The following is a 19,663-nucleotide window of genomic DNA, read 5'->3' on the forward strand; positions in this document are numbered from 1 at the left end:
AAGCAGAGGAGAGGAATGGGCATCACTTGGGGCAACTTTTTAGGCTTGAAAGCTGTGAACGAGCACAGGCTTTCCGGCAAGACGCAGCGGGTTCCGATGTCACTGCTGCTGCGAATCAATCCTTGGGAAATGTCGCAGCCCCCTTCCCCTCCACTGAAACACTGGGATAACCCGCTTCTACATCAGAGCTGGTAAGAGGATTCCATGAAGTGAGGTTCATAATCACTTAGCACTTTACCTAGCACTTGTCAAGGGCTCAGTAAACAGTTGCTATTATGGTTTGTGTAATCATGAACACTATGACGGCATGTGCTCTTTCTTCTTCTCTCCGCATCTCATAATTGCCTGAATCTGAAAAGCCTGGTGCAATTCAAATTGTACATTAAGGCACAAATGCAGCGCCTTTGTCCCCGTGGATTTAAAAGGAGCAGAGGAGTTTCGCACATTTGTATCTGAATGCATTTCCATTCAAAATGCTCTTCGAGTTGCAGTTGCCAAGTTCAGGTCATGCATAATGCAAAACTTCGCGTGACCAGCAATGCCTTTAGAGCAGCAATGCATTTAAAATAAATGTATGCTTATGAACTTGCCTTACCCCTTTGGCTATCGTATCCGTTATCTGTTGCTGTAACCAAATGACCCCCAAAATGTACCAACTTAAAACAACACACCGTTACTGCCTCACAGTTTCCACGAGCCAGGGAGCCAGGCGGGGCTTCGCTGTAGCCACCCATTCCAGGGGCTCGCATGGGCTGCCATCAAGGCATACACTGAGCTGTCACCGTCTTATTTCTCAAAGGGATAAAACCAATCTGCTTCCAAGCCTATGTGGTTGTTTCCAGGGTTTGGTTCCTTACAGGCAGTGGAAGGGAGGATCTCACTTCCTTGTCATGCTGGCCCCTCCACCGTGGCAGCTGGCTTTGTCAACATGTTCAAGCCAAGAAGGCAGTAAAGAGTCTAGCAATGTGGAAGTCACAATCCTCTGTGACCTCACCTTAGAAGGGGCATCTTCGTACTTTTGCCGTGTCTGTTGGTTAGAAGCAGATCACTAGGCTCAGCCCAGGCTCAAGGGGAGAGAATAACACGAGGCCCTGAAGCCAGGAGGCGGCGATCCCCTGTGGGCCATCAAGAAGCCTGCCTACACAGCTATCTCTCAGAGGCTCATCGTGACTGCATCAAAGGTGAATAACACAAGTGACAGTGAATGACAACCTGATGCTATCAACCAACCAGAGACACCGGGTCACAGAAACAACAGAGGCAGGCCTTCATCATCAATTTGTAGTATTCCTCAGAACTAGACCTCGTCGGTGCATCCTAAACACTCTCTGCTTCTTTAAAATCATATCATGAACTTTCTAGTTTGAGTCAAGTTGAGTTTGCCTGGTCTGAATCTTAATAATTTGAGGAGTATCACGATCAGTGTTAGAAGCACCCGCCATCAAGAGAGCACACTCCTGGGCAGCCCGGGTGGCCCAGCGGTTTAGCGCCGCCTTCAGCCCAGGGCCTGATCCTGGAGACCCGGGACCGAGTCCTGCATTGGGCTCCCTGCATGGAGCCTGCTCCTCCCTCTACCTGTGTCTCTACCTCTCTCTCTCTGTTTCTCATGAATAAATAAATAAAATCTTAAAAAAAGAGAGAGAGAGAGAGAGAGAGCACACTCCTGGAAACTGTGAAAAATTTGCCCCCTAGTCACAGAAGGCAAGTAAAATTATTTTTGTAGATTGCGGGCCAAGTCTTGGACCAAATGACTTAATCTCTGAACCTGTTTCCTTCCGTAAACAGAAGAGCTACACCAGATCATCATTCAGGCTCCTTCCAGCTCCATAATGGCCCCACGCTTTTACAACCATCCCAAGATTTTATAACTATTAGTCAAGATCTGCTGTGTGCTAAGGAGCCTTCCCAGAAACCCAGGAGCCATGCCTCACGGAAGGGACAGCCCTGAAAGTGACAATAGGGAAGGATTTGCAATTCAGGGTTTTCAAAAGCTTCCCCTGCAAACCAGAGCGCAATTTTGCCCCTCACCTTGCCACCCTGGAATAGCTGATGAAAATTATCAAAGCCTTTCAAAGCTTGCATGAGCATCTGGCACCCACAGTGTCACATCAAACCCTGAAGAAGAGTCCACTGTGGAAAAGAGCAAGGGAAAGGCTTGCAGAGAGTTCCAAGCAGGAACAAGTACTGAGCCAGTGAGGCATCCCCTGCTCTGTCCCAAGAGGACTCCCGGGCTGGCATTACCAGTACTGGGTACATGATGAGTACTTGGTTGAGCGAATGAATAAGAAAACTCTTATTTTCTGTGTGCTGGACATGAGATCTGTTGTCTCTCAGGGGCATATTCCTAAGTGACCAAGTGGGCAAGAGGAGCAAGATTCTGTTGATGTAGGTCTATGTCCACTGCCTGAACTGAGAAACGCCAGGCAAACAGATATATAAGAGAAGGAACAGTCCTCGGCAAGTGGCCTAATGAATTTGGGATAAGAACACAGGGAATAAGGTTAGTAGGAAAGTTAACGTTATTTGGGCTACCACTTCTAGAATCGGGGCAGTGGCATCCCTTGAGGTCCTCAGCCCTTGAGGATTCTTGGCTAAAACTCGCTTCCCCTAGGTAGCACTTAGTGGGAAATGCCCTCTCTGCTCATGACTCTCCTTCTATCCAAGCTTCCAAGAGGCTCAACCTCTCCAATGAGAGAATGCTTTCCCTAGGTTAGGGGGTCCTAAGAGCTATTTTGTCTTTAAAAAAAATTTCTTTGTATAATATTATTTGAATCCCACTCAGTTGATTTCAAAAGTTGACTTTCATTGGGAAATTTTTTATCTCAAATTCTGGGAGAACAGAAAACAAGTGCCCCCAAATACTAACAGCAGTACTGGCAACTCGGCTCCCATGGAGCGCTGAACTTTTGGGCAAGTCTGCATTCTTTTAGGAACCACAAAATTGTAAAACAAAAATCAAAGCACAGGGACCCTATAATATATCTCTCCTACAAGCTCCCGGAACACCTCACTGATAAATTGCTCCATTTGGCAGCCAACATGGGAAGGAGGCAACAATACAATCTTCAGGCGTATGATATATAGTCAAAGTGGCATGATTTATGTGGCCACGTGACCAAATGGTCCCTTATTTGAGATTTGTCTATAATGGGGAAAAATACAAAAAGGGTAGTAATATATCTTCCTCTCCAATTTAATTAGACCTATATTAGTATTTTTCTTGTAAGCACACAAGCAATAACAGCGAATGGAAAGTGGCGATTGTAATAAAATTTCCACGGTGTGTCTTTTTTTGTCTATAAGATGCAAGCCTGGGGGCAATTACACTGAGTGTATCGGAGTCACCTGCACAAATCTCCTAATGGCAGTCTGGCTGAGGGCCAAGCTTTAAGTCAAGCCTCAGGGAATTCAAATTTAAAAGTCAGCTACATTAGAGGTAGTGATTCAGTGTGGAGAAGAGATCGCCTTTCCTGATTTATTGCAGCCAGGGCTTTCAGTACATTTAAAAGATGATCCAGTTTAGTTACTTCTTTAGGGAGCAGGATGGCATAAAATGAGAAACATCTGAACCGGGAGTTACCAGAAAGGAGAGACTTGATTAAAACATGAATTATGTGGAAAGCACATAGTTTTTCTTAGAAATAGGCCCTCGAACACCCCCAGAATCTGCAAAAAGCAGGCTACATTTTCAACTCCCAATATCTAACTTGTGACGTACAGGTCCATTATTGCCTAGATTTTTAAATGACTGCAACGACAGCCATTTGTGACTTGAAAAGTGATCATTTGGTGTTAAGAATAAACATATGATTTAAAATCTTAATCTTGGTGGTGCTTATAATCTACGAGGAAGCTCCCTCTCAAGGAGAACACCAAATCTTTCCTGTCTCTAACCCAGGAGAATTTTCACCAAGACTCACGACCTTAGGGATTCTCACTGGTTTTCCCCAATGTATGTCTTTTTATCTCAACTGAAGACACATGAATGAATCAGTAAATCTTTTCAAAATATTTCTGTTCTTTATTACTCAATGCAGATTTAGCAAAAGGAAAAAAAAAACAAGAAGTTACAGTTCTATGTAGGATAAGTAGTTTAGAGCAAATACTATTTCTGGAAAAATAAATCTAGCTCTGTATGTGTTTTCCTCACTAATATATTTGCTGGGGAAAAAAACAACACCATGAACTTCAAATCCATTTCCCACTCGAGTCTTCATTTTTATATTTTATTGCATTCCGCAGTGATTTTGCAACCAGCTATATCAAGAGCCTCCAAAAGGAATGTAAACAGTTGACTCAGGCTAGAACACATGAATACGACTGGGAGCAAAAATCTCTACTGAGCTATCCCAAGATGAATGGCTGTGCTACATTCCAAATCTCTGCCAAGCGCTTTCTGGCAAACACATCAGGAAATGAAATCTACCTACCAGAAAGGAGCCAGGGAGACTCTTCCACCTTTAGGAAAACACCGTCCTCATAATAACCTAATAGTAGAGTTGTCATCCTGTGTGCGTGTGTGGATACATCATGAGGAAACATCTTGAGATATTATTCAAGTTTGGGGTTTTTTTGCTTTTGTTTTTCTGGGATCTGTGGGCCTATAGCCTTCCCCCACCCCCACCCCACCTCAGGCAACAGATCTCTACTTTCACTCCCTCGAGAAAGGAGTATCTCAAAAGGACATGAGGGTCAACTTCATTTATTTCAATAAATTTTTTATTGAGCACCATCTGCGTGCCACTGTCCTATGTGCTGAAAATAGTCTATTTTCATAGCCCTTTATATGCCAGTGGGGAAAGGTCAACATTTTAGACAAATGTTTTCTAAAGGACCAGCAGATGAAAACGCTGTGGGGAAAAATAAGGCTGGATAACGGGGTAAAGGACAGAAGGGCAGGAGGCAGGCTGGTACGATAGCCTCTGCTTTTAAAGCAGGACTCAGGCACAGGCTTTCTTTTCTGTCCAGTAAATTTGCCCAGGCAAGAGAAACGAGGAGAAAGAAAGACTCAGAGGAAGTTGGGGCTGCCTGAGGAGGAGTGAGACGCCTCACCCTGTTCTCTTTCCCACCCCGGAGCTGGGCACACAGGCTTGGGCCTAGACCTGCTTCCTACAAGGGGCATGCATGGGTCCTGGGAAAGCAGCATGACCCCAGATTTGACTGACTGGTGCGTCACCATGCAGATCGAGGGTCAGAAAAATATGGGTTATGCAGATGGGAGGTAGGTCCAGGCAGCCTGCTGGAGGAAGGGGTGGAATTTTCTCCATGTTTGGCAGGGACACAGAGTGAGAGTCTCAGGCCCCAGAACGAGTGTGATCTGAATGCACCAACGACCAAAACGCAGGCAGGAATGAGTATAGCCCGCAGAGAGTGATGGGGATTGATGACGAGGACAGCCGGAGCCCCTCTCACACCTGCTGGAAAGAGACGTGTTCTAAAAGCTCCTTGGAAATGAGGCTGGACCCCCCCCCCTACAAAATGTGGGAAGCGGCTAAAGAGGGTTACTGAATAAACTCAAGGTTTTGCTGCCTGGTGTCATGAAGGCTTCCAATAGGAATTAAATTCTATTACAGGAAAATAAATTAAGTTGCATTTTCTGAATTCAGGAATCTGTGGCTTTTGATTTGCATCCACACAGTGTCATGCTAAAAAAAAAAAAAAAAAAAGGTCAGATCCATTCCCAAGTCTGGAACACATAAAAGAAGTAAGAAAGGAAAAAGGAGAGGACCTGGAAAGCTGAGAACAGAACAGAACAGGGCGATGTTGCAACAGACTTTGCCGCTATCTCTTCACCCTCCCTAACAAAACTTTTTCTGAGGCTGGAGTTCCCCGGCACGCTGCCTTCCTTTCTTTAAGGAGCTGACAGTTGGGAATTGGGACAGCTCTTGCAGCTACCAGTTTAGCCCATTTCTAAAGTGTGTCAAGGGATCCCTGGGTGGCGCAGTGGTTTGGCGCCTGCCTTTGGCCCAGGGCGCGATCCTGGAGACCCGGGATCGAGTCCCACGTCGGGCTCCCGGTGCATGGAGCCTGCTTCTCTCTCTGCCTATGTCTCTGCCTCTCTCTCTTTCTCTCTCCCCCCCATCATAAATAAATAAAATTTAAAATAAATAAATAAATAAAGTGTGTCAAGTTCAACCTACTGCTTCTTGGAAATGTCTATGGTTCAAGGTGACAAGATGCATCAGGCTTCTCGAAAATGGCTTATTACTCAGCCTGTCAAGCATCCGACTCTTGATTTCGGCTCAGGTCATGATCTCAGAGTTATCAGATCGTTCGGAGCAAATACACTTGGGATTCTCTCTCCCCCTCTCCTGCTGGCCCTCCTCCTGCTTGCCCTTCTCGAAATAATTAAATAAATAAATAAATGAATGAATGAATGAATGAATAAATAAATAAATAAATAAATATAAAAATCTTTAAAAATGGGTTATCATTATGATCAAAGAGAGCATGATCTGTATTACACAGTCTTTAAGTTATTATTCTGTCTATAAGAAACAGAAGGTAAACAGTACAAGTACATTATGTAATGTAGTGATTCTATGGTGTGTCTTGGATGTTCGTGCTCTCGGCCAAAAAAGAACACCAGGTGCAAAAATTTTTTCATTAAAAAGAAAAAGCTAAGATAAGATCTTTAATCTGAGACCTCGAAAAAACATTTTTATTTCTAAGGCCCCAGAATGATAAGGAAGCTAGGCTGTTAACGACTTTGGTCTTAATCCTAACATTCTCTTGGCACAGAGAATGGCTTAGAGTAAAGGGGGACGTGGGGGAGGCACAGAGGGCAGGAGCCTCGCAGGGGTCATGTCTAAGAGGCCAACCGGCAGGAGCCCATGTGTGGAGCGCGGTTAGCCGGCTGCCCCTGCCAGCTCGCTGTAAGACAAGTGTGGGCCCGGGACCGGCCACGGGGTCTTGAGCCCCGTCCCTGTGCTGCTGCATCCTCACCCCAATTCCCAAAAACAGTGAAGATCTCTAAATTCTGAGGGCATCAGCTGCTCCGAGAATGCTTCCAGACCAGTCTGGGGAGAACTGCACATCAGCACGGGTCTTTCCTACGAGCAAAAGTTAATAAAAAACTATTTGTAAAAGAGTAAGTCAACTCCTTGACTCACATAAGGATTGTCATAGTCGGGGGGCACCTGGGAGGCTCAGTGGGTGAAGCACCTGCCTTGGGCGCAGATCATGATCCCAGGGCCTGGGGTCGAGCTCCACGGTCGAGCTCCACGGTCAGCAGAGCATCTGCTTCTCACTCTGCTTTTGCCCTTCCCCCCACTCATGTTCTCTCTCCGTCTCTCTCTCTCAAATAAATAAATAAAATCTTTTTTTAAAAAATTGTCATTGTAAGGGTGCAACCTGACGCTCAGCACCGTGTCACAATCTCTGGGTAGGAGCCATTCTCTCCAAAGCTTAACATGTCACACACATATCAGCTACTCAATTTTGCCTTCTTCACCCTCAAAAAATGTGCTTCTTCCTCCATCAAGGAAATTGAGGCAACTTGCCTTTATTAGCTAAGCAACGCTCCACTCCCCCATCACCACCACCATCGCCATCAAACACAGCTGGCTGCATAGTTATTCTCACGTCCTTCCCACAAGAGGCAAAGAAATGGGCAAACCTCTCATCACGAAGTAGCCACGCGTCCCAGGCCTTGATCCCTCACTGGGTCCTCCTCTCATCTGTACCTCCCACCTCTTCATCTTTCCTAGCTCCTTCCCATCACATGTAAGACCTCAAGTTCCCCCATCCTGTAGAACCAAAGATTTCATGAGGATGATTTTAAACATACCAATAAACTAAAACCAGAGAAATAATTAGGAGGAAAAATAGGCCTGTGATACAAGGCCTCCAACAGCAGTGCTGACGGGTGGTGAGACCCTCAAACTTTTGATGACATAACACATTTTAAGGTGATATCCCCAATTTTTCATTGTTGGTCTAAATGCTTGCAAGGACAGAATTTGGGGCATCATATTTAAATTTGGTATTTTAAACTTAATTTAAATGTGCTTCTGACCATCATCCATTTTTAAAATACACAAATAAGCTCTTTTGTAAAAGTCATAAATTGTACATGACTTCCTTTCCCTTGGGAACCATATTTTTATTTTATTTTCTCAATAATTTACCATAAGGTGATACACCTTTCCCTTGGAATATTGTTTATTGATCACCTGATCATCAGTGACCAAGCATAGGTATATAATTTTAAATTAAAATAGTATTAAAGTCATTCAAGTTGGGATGCCTGGGTGGCTTGGCGGTTGAGCACCTGCCCTCGGCTCAGGGCATGATCCCTGGATCTGAGCTCGAGCCCCACATCAGGCTCCCTGCATGGAACCTGCTTCTTCTCCCTCTGCCTGTGTCTCTGCCTTTCTCTGTGTCTCTCATGAATAAATAAATAAATCTTAAAAAAAAAATAAAGTCATTTAAGTTAAAATGGGGGGCAGAGGTTTCAGGAACCAATAATATTATTTATTAGTCCACAAATGATCAAGACAACATAGCACCTATTAGTTTTGGTACTTAATAAGCAATAAAAAGTAATTTTTTTTGGAAATACATTGTTTAATAAGAGGGACAGGTGAGGTTTGGGAGTCTGGATTAAGAAACTTCCCTGACACGTACATGGCATTCTGAGTCGTCCGGGCTGTGGCCTTCCCAAGATGTTTTCATCATGAACAAGCTTGCATAGTAAGGGCTGTCATATGGGAGGGCCACGTTGTTCTTTGTAAGCAGCAGAAACGAGATGTGAGAAGAGGTGGGAAGGGGAGCCACCGGGCACGCTCAGGGCATGGTCTGAGGCCGATCACTTTCCAAGGAAGATAATACACAGAAGTTGAGAATCCAGAAGCCGAATCATCTAAAAACTCTCCAGGATTCCAGTGCACCCTTGGAGAGTGTGCTTCTGCGGTATGAGGCAGGCATGCCCCGCTCGACCATCTCTAGGTGAAAGGATCGCTGATCCGCGGCACAGCTCACCTTTTTCACCTCTCCTTCCTGTGTTTCCTTTGCTAGGCTCTGTGGAAAGAAGAAATAATTTACAGCTAAAACAAACATTTTCCCCCAGTGGTGAAAATAGAGTAAATTGTACTGACGAGGTTGTTTACTCGTCGACACGATATTTTCCCAACACTCATCCCACCATGTGTGACCTTAAGAGAAGTGATATTTAAAGGTCACATCTTTAGTTCACTAATGGGCATGGCCCCGGCCAGGGTTGCTGAAAACATCCCTACAGGAAGTGTCAGGGTGCTCATGTCAGAGGGGTCTGTCACCGACAGAGGACCGCTCTTCGGGGCAGGAGAGGCAGGCCATTCCAAGCATCATTTGAGGACACCGTAACACAGTTTAGAACTAGAGGAGACAAATGTAGAGACATGACTGCTCATAGCACCGGGAGCAACAGAAGGACATGTAGAGGCAAGAATTGAAAAGACAACAGTAAAACATCTTAAACGGTCCCTCTCCTCTTTTGGAATCCAGGACGGGGGTCAAGAACACATGAGCAGCCATTGCTTCAATGCAGAAGACCGACAAGAAGGGTCCCAGTCTGGGGCGAGTTGCCTCAGTCAAAATCTGCAGGTAACTCATCCTGTCTCATGAGTTTTGCTTTGCAAAGAGATGCCGTGAACAATTGGAAACTAAAACTTTGAGGTCTTTTCCAAACAGCTGCTCAAGCACCATTTGGAAACCTTCTTAAAATGCAGATTCTTGGGCCCCACCCAAGACCAACTGGAACAGAACTGGGGTGGGAGACAAACAGGAATCAGCACTTTTTACAGGTGACCTCAGCTTTGAAGACCAATAACTTAGAAAATCAGGCTTAGAAAAGAAAATGTGGCCCTTCAAGATTCCTAGCACAACAGTTCTAAATATTTTCATTGTTCAACCACGATAACTTCTTTATTATATGACATGCAATATGGATATATGTCACCATCATGCCAATATTATAACATCAAAAAATAGAAAAATGTAAAGGATAAGATATTTAAAAAAGGATAAGATATGTTTTTTAATGTATAAATCCTAGTATTCTCTTCCTACACTCGAATAGATCCTCTGGCTACTCCACACCCAACCCTGTGCATCCATTCCACTTTGGAGACCATCCACTTCCAGACAAGGACAGAGAAGAACAGGACAGAGATGAAGCCTGCAAGAGAAGTCTATAAAGAGGAAAGACTGGCCAATGGTAGAGGAAATTTTTGAAATGGAGGCTATTGTTTATACTGCTTTTTAACAGCTTCTCTGTGTCTATAAATTATCTCAGTCATTTTTACAGCCTTCTCGGATATCTGGATAGCCTTTTAACTCATTATGAAAAAAATATGACTTACTAAAAATTGACTGAAAGAGGAAAAAAGCTATCCCTTTAGAAACTGATGGGAAAGCAGACTTTTGTGGATTACCTAAAAGAAAAATATTGGATGGAGACCCTGACCCTTATTTGTCGGGCTAATACTTTTTTGAGATATTAAATGACTTTTTCTTTTCCTCCAGTGTTTTTTCCTTTCCTTTTCAAAACTCTTGACACCTTTCTCCACCCCTACTCCATTTCAAACAGTTCGGTTTGCATGAGTTCAAAAGCTCAGAACTTTTGGTTTCCCAAAGCCTGATTTCAAAATTGAAGCCAAGGCGCTTCAGAATTTCTGCTAAGGGCAGTGCAAAAGGAAAGAAGGAAATCTCTGCAGGAATGTGCCTGAAAAAAAGAAAGAATTTCTTTCCAAAGACCAGAAAACAACTCCAGGCTACGGAAACGGGGGAACCTAAAGGAAAATATGATTTGGGGATCCCTGACGAAAGGGTGGGACACAAGGGACCACACGAGCAGGAAGAAAAGATACAAGAGGCTTTGCCTGCGTCCTGGAAGTCCCACCTGAGTGACCCACCTTCTGCACACTCCACAGCCCTCACTCAGGGGGCATGGTCTGTGCCCTAGGACAATGCTGCTGTCCTTCCTACCTTCAACCTGTGAAGACCTCACTTCATCAGCAGCCAGTTTACCTGTGCTGGCCCTGGCGGGGGGGCCACTGCCTCCTGCTGCAGCACTTGGCTCACATTGTCTGTGGACCTGAAATCGCATATTGGTGAGGAAGCTGCTGAGTGGAAGATGCTCATGACCCCTGGAACTGAGGCAGGTTCAGAGCACTGCAGGTGTTTGTCCCCACAACACGTGCACAGACGGTCTTCAATCTTTCTCTTACACAGCAGGTCAAGGGTTACTAGGTAATTTGAAATCTTAAAATATACCAACCAGTAATTTTAACTCTCCTCTTCTTCCCACTAAGTCCTCACTGTTCCCCCCCACCCCTCGCCCACCCAAATAATGCTAGGGAGCACATGAAATCTTTGTAGGGTCGTCTAAACAAGCTTTGGAAATCATAAAACTCAAATTATGTCTTATGTCTGTGTTCTTATTGAATAAGCCAAGACACCAGTACAATTTGGTGACACATAAGCAAGAAAATTAGGAGCCACCCATAGGGATAGTTAATTTTGCAGAGTGTCTTTGGATGAGGTTAACATTTACACTGATGAACTTTGGGAAAAGTAGATTGACCTCTGTAGCAGGGGTGGGCCTCATCCAACCAATTAAAGGCCTGAATGGATAAAAGAGTGGTCTCTCCAAATAAAAGAAAATGCTCCAGTAGGACATCTTTGTCCTGGCACTATGCCACTGGCTCCACTGGGTCCTGAGCCTGCCAATCCATATTGTAGATTTTTGAACTACCCAGCCACCATAATTGCATCAGCCATTTCTCTTTACATAGAAAAGATAGATAGATGATAGATAGATTGATAATGGATAGATAGATGGATAAATAGATAATAGATGGATCGATGATAGATGGATAGATAGATGGATAGATAGATAATGGATAGATGGATAGATAGATAGTGGATGGATAGATAATGGATAGATGATAGATGATGGATAGATGGATGATGGATAGATGTATGATAGATGGGTGGATAAATAGATAAATAGCTGATACATAGATGGATAGATAGATAACTGTTGGTTTTGTTTCCCTAGAGAACCCTGGCTAATACGCCCAGACTTTCTTTTCTGTACTCCTTACATCCAAATCTATAAAATCTATCTCCAGGTCTGGGATATAATAATAAAAAAAAAAAAAACCTATATCTGTCCCCTTTCCTGGTAGAATTCCTGAAACCCTTGGATCTCCTGAGAGATAGGAGGGTCCTTCGTTATTCACAATTAGCCCCTTTCAAGGATACCTGGGTTCGTGCTGATGAGATGACTGGCGGGGCCCCTGGATAGCTTCGAGATGGAGACTGGTCCCCCGAGGGAACCAAGCATTGATCAGAGCGTGAGAACTTTCACCGTTTCCAGGAAAAGAAGTGGTGCCAGAGATTCAGTTCAGTCTCCAACCGTCAATGATTTAATCAATCGTTCCTGTGCAATGAAACTTGGATAGAGAAAAACAGCAATAATGAGGCCAAAGAAGCTTCTGGGTTGGTGAACATATGCCAGGCAGGTGGTGATCCTGACTCCATGGGGACAGGGGCTCCCATACTTGGGACTCTTCCGGGTCTCACACTATGTGCCGCTCCACGTAGCTGTCCACTCCACCCTTTATAATGACTCTGATAGTAAGTGTAGCACTTCCCTGAGTCCTTCCAGCAAGCTATCCAAGTGCAAGACGCATCATGGGCACCCTCAAAGTTCTAGTCAGCCCGGCAAAAAGCGCAGGGAGCCTGGAGAGCCCACAAGCCGCGGGTGTCGGAAGTAGGGCAGCCTTGTGGAACTGGGTCTTTAACCTTAGGGTCTGTGCTAACTCTAGGTAGATTTGAACGAATTGTTGGACACCCAGCTGGTGTTGGAGAATTGGCTGCTGTTAGAAAAAAAACATGTAAGTGCGTATCCCGATTCCGCCCCGAGCCTCCCTCTTCCCTGCTGCCCTTCTAGGTCAATCCATTCTCATCTCTTTCCTAGATCTCCTGTGCATTGGGCTCCTGAGTGGCCTTGTGGCTTCCTCTGTTGCTCTTACAAAACAGTTAACACTCAACCAGCAGAGTGGGTTTTTAAGAACATAAATGACAGGATGTCTGTCACTCCTTGCTTAAAATTCTCCATTGGCTTCCTATCCCTTGTCAGCTTATTCTGATTTTCAGGCCCCTTGTGATCTGACCCTTGACTAATTATCAAACTTTATCACACACCACGCCCCCTTCCTCATTAAGTCCTTCCCACGTGGCCCTCCTCCTGGTTTTGTTTATTAAATCTCCCAATCTTTCACTTCCCCTGGGAATTTATACTTATTTCTTCCTCAGCCTGACATGTTCCAACCCTCTTCTCAACAGGCCAGTCTGAGCTATTATTCAGAATTCAGCTCAGCTATGCCTTCCTGGATCATCCAAACAGGAGTGGAAATTCACCATGACAGCAGGCAATTCTAATTCTCTGCCATCCTTATCAACATCTGACATAGTTTGTATTTATTTATCTGTTTATTGTCTGGTTATACCCACCGAATACAAGCTCCATGAGAAATGGGACCTTGTCTGTCTTATCCATCACACTATCCCTAGTGCCCAAAACAGCATCTGACCCACTTGGCCAATTGATGGATATCTGAAGACTGAGTAGTTGAAGTAAAGCTTCACACAGGAGGTAAAAGACCAGGGGCTTACTGATTTCTGAGCTAATTTACCAGAAAACAGCAATCACTCAGCCAATTGTGTGCTGTAGCATCTGACTGGCATAGGGACTCAAGTTGGGAATAAAACTATCTCAAGGATTTGCCCCATGAAAAGGGCTGTTTATTAGAGCATCAGCAATATAAACAAGTTCTAGAAAACCAGACAGGGGGGCCAGCCCCAAACAAGGTCACTGGCAAGTTTCCTTGCTGAGCCCAGTGCGTTCACCACTGTTCCCATGAAAACCATTCATTTGGCAAGGCAGTCAGCCTCCCGTCTCCTTGGGCACTAATTGCTCTGCCTGGATAGACAATTTAGCAAAATGCACCACTCTCAACACAGCGTAAAGGAAGGAGAGAAAAGAGGGTCTGGCTTTTCAAAAGTACAATGTGCTCCAGTAAAAAGAACACATGGAAAGTAATCCCAAGGGAGGACGATGCTCCCAAGTGGGCATGAATGCCTCAGATGAGGCATCTGAGACCAGGAAGGGGCTTCGGGGCCTTGGCCTCCGTATTCTCTGGGAAGCCCGGAGTCCCTGCAGCTCTGGTGGGAAATGAAGAAGTATGGCATTTCCCAAATCTTGCATTTGAAAATAGCAAAGCTTTCTCCTAAAACAGACAGACCCTGACTGCCATCCGCTGGGTCAGCTTGTTGCTTAAAAGCAAAGGTACGACTTGGCAGGTACTGACACTCAAAAGTTCGATTTCCGTTCTTAATGTGGTCGGCACCTAGCGCCCACGACTAACTGGGCATGTTTTCTTCTCAGCATATGTCAGGGACATCTCACATTTCCAACGGGAGACACGTGTACAATGTCTAGGTAAAGACTTTGAAATAGCCATAGCTTTTTATCCAGTAATTCCACAACCAGAATTTTACCCTGGAAGGAAACAATATGGAATGAAGACAAGGATTTGTTTTTAGGAACATCCAAAATCTTGAAACATTGTGAACAACCTAAATGTCCATCAATAAGGAAGCAGTAAAGAAAATTACAGCATGTGACCGTGATGGGATGTCATATAGTCGTTAAAAATTATATTTATCAGGAACTATTAAAAGCACACTTGTGCTCTAAAAAATTCCACCATGCTTCCAAAAGGTTCACAGAAACACTGGTTAATCCCAAAGAATTTTTGGATTTCTTCATATCCTTTCTTCTTCTTCTTCTTTTTTTTTTTTTTTTTTGAAATCAGAGACGTTGACATGATCATGGTGTTGGGAGAAGTTGGTTGGAGAGGAATGTAATCCTCATGTAAATCTATATCCACCCAAAAAACAAACTCTTCTGTCCTTAGAATAGAGGAAGTGCGGCAGTGGGATTTGTGCATGTTTCTTCCTGCCATGTGCTGATCCTACACTTACAAACTATTTCTTGAGCAGCTGCTAGGCAGCTGGTCCAGCCTCCTGAGATGGGTAGGGTAGAGAGGAAAGAAATGGGGAAAAAAATGAATAAAAACTCCACCGAGGCTTCTACACCATCCAGACTCAAGGTGGAGTTATGCTACGTACCATGATGGAGACCATCATTTTAATTTCCATAGATAGAAACCCACGTGGTCAGGTAAATGCTTAGCTTCATCTACCTGATGGTCGGGCTCCAAAGGCCTATGGGTCTGACAGTCGGGCTGACCTAAATTTCCTTGCCCTAAAACAGGAAATTGGGCTAGAAACTCAGTTAGAAGCCACATGATGAGGGTTTAGAAGCCTGGAAGATGACAGACTTTGAGACAGAGAGAAAAATATCTCATTGATTTTCCAAAAAGCCACCAGAAAAACCTGTTGCTCAAGCAAAGCTTAATCTATTAACTTCCCCTAATAACAGTACTTGACAGAACAACACTTGACAGAGCTTAGCAGTGTCTCAAAATGGAGAAATTGGGAAAACACACACGTGGAGTCTTGAAACCGGGGTGTCCTTCCGACAGGTCTCGCAAGGTGGGGATCTGATGGGGACTGGCCAGAGCTTGGGACATATGAGCTGTGGTCGATGGGGACAGGGAGGCAGGGATTTCAAAGAGAGCCCTGGAGAGCAGGCTACTTGGTGACTCGCATCTGGTCTTCCAGGAAAGTGTTTTCTGGAGTGAGTCATGAAGATTTCCGTCATTGTGTTTTGTTTTGTCGTATTGTGTTTTGCTTTGCTTGTTTTGTTTTTGTTGAATCGTCATCAGTGGTGTTTTGCACACAGACAGGAAAGTACACCTAACTCCAGGTAACGCAAGGACAGGAAAACGTGCTTGGTCCCAGGGTTGTTTAACGCGGAGGCAGGAGATGACACTGGTTTCAGCGCTCACCAAGATGTATTGTGATCACCGGCTGTGGACTCGGCACCCTCCCCTGCGGTCGCCCTGGAAATCTTTGGTAAAATCGACATTGCTCGCTAACGCCTTGTGAAGGGCTTTCTTCGGTGGCCACAAGGAAACGTGGCGTCCTGCTCCAGGTGTGTGTAGTCATCGGAGATCGCCCTTGGGACCCTCGTGTTCATGAGGAGGTGGCCTGTGTTCTTCAATGGCATGTGCCCGGTGCCTACCGTGACGCCCCGCGGCTGTGGTCCGAGCCAGCGCCAGACGGAAGACAGGAAGGGTGTGCTAAGCAGATGAGAAGGGACGGGGGCCAAACGATGCAAACGAAGTGACGCCTCCTGGGCTCCCAAGTACTGAGGGGGGGATCTCAAGAATTGAAACCATCCTGGCTAACGAGCTACCCTACAAGGGATGAGCAGAAAGCCAGCCACGGTAAGAAGCGGGCTTTGTCTGGCAAGACAAGAGGCAAGACAAGAGGAGTTTTTTGGTTTTTGGTTTTTTGTTTGTTCGTTTGGTTGGTTTTGTTTTTTTTAGGAAAACAAGTCTAGCTAAAATACTCAGCTTGAAAGAGAGAGGAAGGAGGAGGAAGCCGAGTAGAAGGCCGACCCACGAGGTAAAGGAGCCTCGGAGAGAGCGTTCAGAGTCCGCGGAGCCAGGAGTGGAGCCACACGACCCGGCCCATGGGCCCACGAGCTACAGAACACAGAGCTGAGGGCGGACGAGTCATCAGGCGTGCAGAAGAGCCGAGAACTCCAAAGGGCCAGGGTCCTGACCCGGAGACGGTGAGGGCTTTAAGAACCAGGAGCATGAAGCGGGCGAGGAAGGGTGCGGAGAGCTTGGGGCGGGCTGGACCCTTCACACCTGCGGCCGTGGGGGTTCTGGCTCTGGAGGGAGCTAGAGATACGAGGGCGAGGCTTTTGGAAGAACGACAGAGAGGATTGCAACAGCCACCCCACCTCAGGCACCTCACCCGGAGAGGTAGGCGCTGCCCGGCCGCAAGGGCAGGAGGAGCAGTAGGCCCTGGCCTCCCCCAGGAGGAAACCCACCTGTTCTCAGCCGTGCAAACTTGAGGCACGTGCAAGAGCACTTCTGGTCCTTTCTCAGGCCACCCCTCCAGCGTCTACACGGGGCCCAGCTCTCTCTCCCACTCTCCCCGCCCTTCCAATCTCTGCGCAAGGCCTCGTGTGTTCCCCAACACGTGTTGCCAGTCAGGGCTCAGGGGCCCATGTCCCCGGGTCCCCTGTAGAGGAAGCTCTTATGGCTGGGGGCTGCCATCTGTCTCCCACACGAGTAGATAGAGGTCTTCCAGACTCTTCTGAGCGAGGTGGCCACAACACGACCCAAAATCATTTATTTGGCTGATTTGGAGGATCCTCAACATAATTCCATGCTTCATTGTGATTTAGAAATACCCTCTTCTTGGGGCACCTGCATGACCCAGGTCGGGCGCCTGACTCGGTTTCAGCCCAGGTTTTGATATCACGGGTGGTGGGAAAGAGCCTCCCTGAAGGGCTCCCTGCTCAGTGGGGGTCCCCTCGAATACTCTCTCCCTCTGGCCCTCCCCCCACGCTCTCTCTCTTTCTCTCTCTCTCTCTCAGATACATAAATTAAACCTTAAAAAAAGAAAAGAAACCCTTGCCAGGGTTTCATGTCAGAACATGGCTTCAGGCTGAGCTTCCAAAGGCCCTGTATTTGTGTCTGCATTTCTAGAATAGTACTGACAATGCGTCTACACCCAGCATCTTCTCAAACAAATCTACTGATGGCAATTTGGGGAAGTTTCCTTATTCGTCGATGCCCTGAGCATCCCTGGTGTTCTCTATCTTAGTGTCCTTTTCAGAAAATGAAGCTGCATCCCTTGGCTGATATTTGTTTTTAAACCAAGCTCAGATTCTGGAATCTTTTTTAAGGCACTGAAATTTCACGCAGGGATCCTTACCACATGCCTTGAACTTCATCCATCTGAGACGATAAACATTCTCACCCCTCCTGCTCATGGATGGCTCCGTTTGCAGAGGGATCCATGTAACTTGCAATTGGTCGTGATTTTAGGCATTGACATTGTATTTAGTCTATTTATTTTACTGGATACCCAACTCTAAGGAATATTTGGCAATTAATACCTTCAATGTTGAGTCCCACAGCTAAACAAGTTAGATTTATAGGATGATATTGTCTGGTTTAATAAACTCTACTACATTCAATCCAACTTACAAGAGGTTTTACAAGTCCTTAGTCATCCCCAGGAAAATAGTTGTTTGGTCTATACTAATAGGTCCACAGCATCATGGCCTAAACGGCTGATTTCCATTAGACTAAGCAAAGGCATATAAGTACTAATTTTTAACAGATACATTTCAAGCTCAACAATGCACATGAATGAGTCAAACAAAAGCAATATGAGTGCGGGTATTATTCAGGGTTCTCCACAGGAGCTGAACCAATAGGATATATACGCATAAATATATATGCATGTGTATACGGAGTCAGTATATACGAGGCTTTTGAGAAATTTATTGCAACGAATTGGCTTACGTGACTGTAGAGGCTGGCAAGTCTGAGATCCATATGGCAGGTGGCAGGCTAGAAACTCAGGCAGGATTTCTGTGCCTCAGTTTTGAGGCATAATTTCTTCTTCATCTAAGAAACCTCAGGTTTTGCTCTTAGGGCCTTCAACTAATTGGATGAGACCCACCCCAATTACCAAGGGCTATCCCCTTAAAGTCAGGTGATGATAGATAACAACCACATCTACAAAACACTTCCACAGCAGCATTGGATTCAACACCTTGGTACGCCGGCCTGGGAGGGTTGGCACTCAAGGTGTGGCAATATTTCCTGGTTCACGATATCATCCTAGATCTGGGGTCAGGAGAGGGTCTATCAGATGGAGGAGGCCATTACCAAGACGTGGAAGCCAGAGCTCCTGTTTTTCAAGAGAAGACCATCTAACAATCGAAACTGGCGATCCTCGAAGATTGCCCACGCACATAAGCTAAAACCACTCAGCCATAGAGAGAGACATCCCTGTAGCGACAAAACCCAACACGGGTTACTTCATTGATATTAGTCCTTTATACACGTTTACTGTCAACAGCCAATTATTACGCCTTTTGATCAAACCATACCACATTCATGAAAGAAGTCAATTATCTCCTTCCTAGTTGAAAAAGCCTCAGATTATACAGAGTTTAATTTTATCCAGGATATGCAGTAGTTTCCTGTTGTCAAAGTACACGATTATTTTTTAACTTGATGGTACTACATAAAATAATTATAAAGAAAATTCTGGTTCACCAGCTTCCTGAATATGCTTCCTTAATGGTTTTGCCATACAAAAGCTCTAGAAATAAGAACATTTTTAAAAGGATAAGGAAGTTCCTAGAAATATTAGAATCACTTTTATTCTAGCTCCTGTTTTTCTTCTACATGTTAGTTTCACCTCCTTTTTATTCTCTCACATTAAAAAAAAATGAAATTACCCTTAGAAAACAGAGCTATCGAAATCAAATCTCTTGTTTTGAGCTTGGTGATGGGCCATCTCATGTGCAGACGTCGGTAGGCTCCCGTGCCCAGTTGTTTGGTCAAACAGCAGTTTTGGTGTTGCTGAGAAGGTATTTATGGATGTGATTAACATTTAAATCAATAAAGATACTTTGAGCAAAGCTGTGTACTCTCCATAAAGTGAT

The 19,663-nt window shown here is 45.1% G+C and overlaps 1 long non-coding RNA gene across 3 annotated transcripts in view; it reads right to left on the bottom strand.

Annotated features, from left to right (window-relative positions):
• Positions 1-8,453: 8,453 nt before the first annotated feature.
• LOC112652803 (uncharacterized) overlaps positions 8,454-19,663 on the bottom strand; it is a 33,301-nt gene continuing 22,091 nt past the window's right edge. For 2 of the 3 annotated variants that reach the window (XR_007410454.1, XR_007410452.1), the window contains exons 3-4: positions 12,250-12,440; positions 8,454-11,205 (exon numbers count right to left, since the gene is read on the bottom strand). This is a non-coding gene — a long non-coding RNA (uncharacterized LOC112652803). The remainder of the gene's footprint in view (positions 11,206-12,249; positions 12,441-19,663) is intronic. The other variant, XR_007410453.1, reaches the window with a different exon arrangement.

This window comes from Canis lupus, chromosome 4 (genome assembly GCF_003254725.2).
Source record: "Canis lupus dingo isolate Sandy chromosome 4, ASM325472v2, whole genome shotgun sequence".
Taxonomy (NCBI): domain Eukaryota; kingdom Metazoa; phylum Chordata; class Mammalia; order Carnivora; family Canidae; genus Canis; species Canis lupus.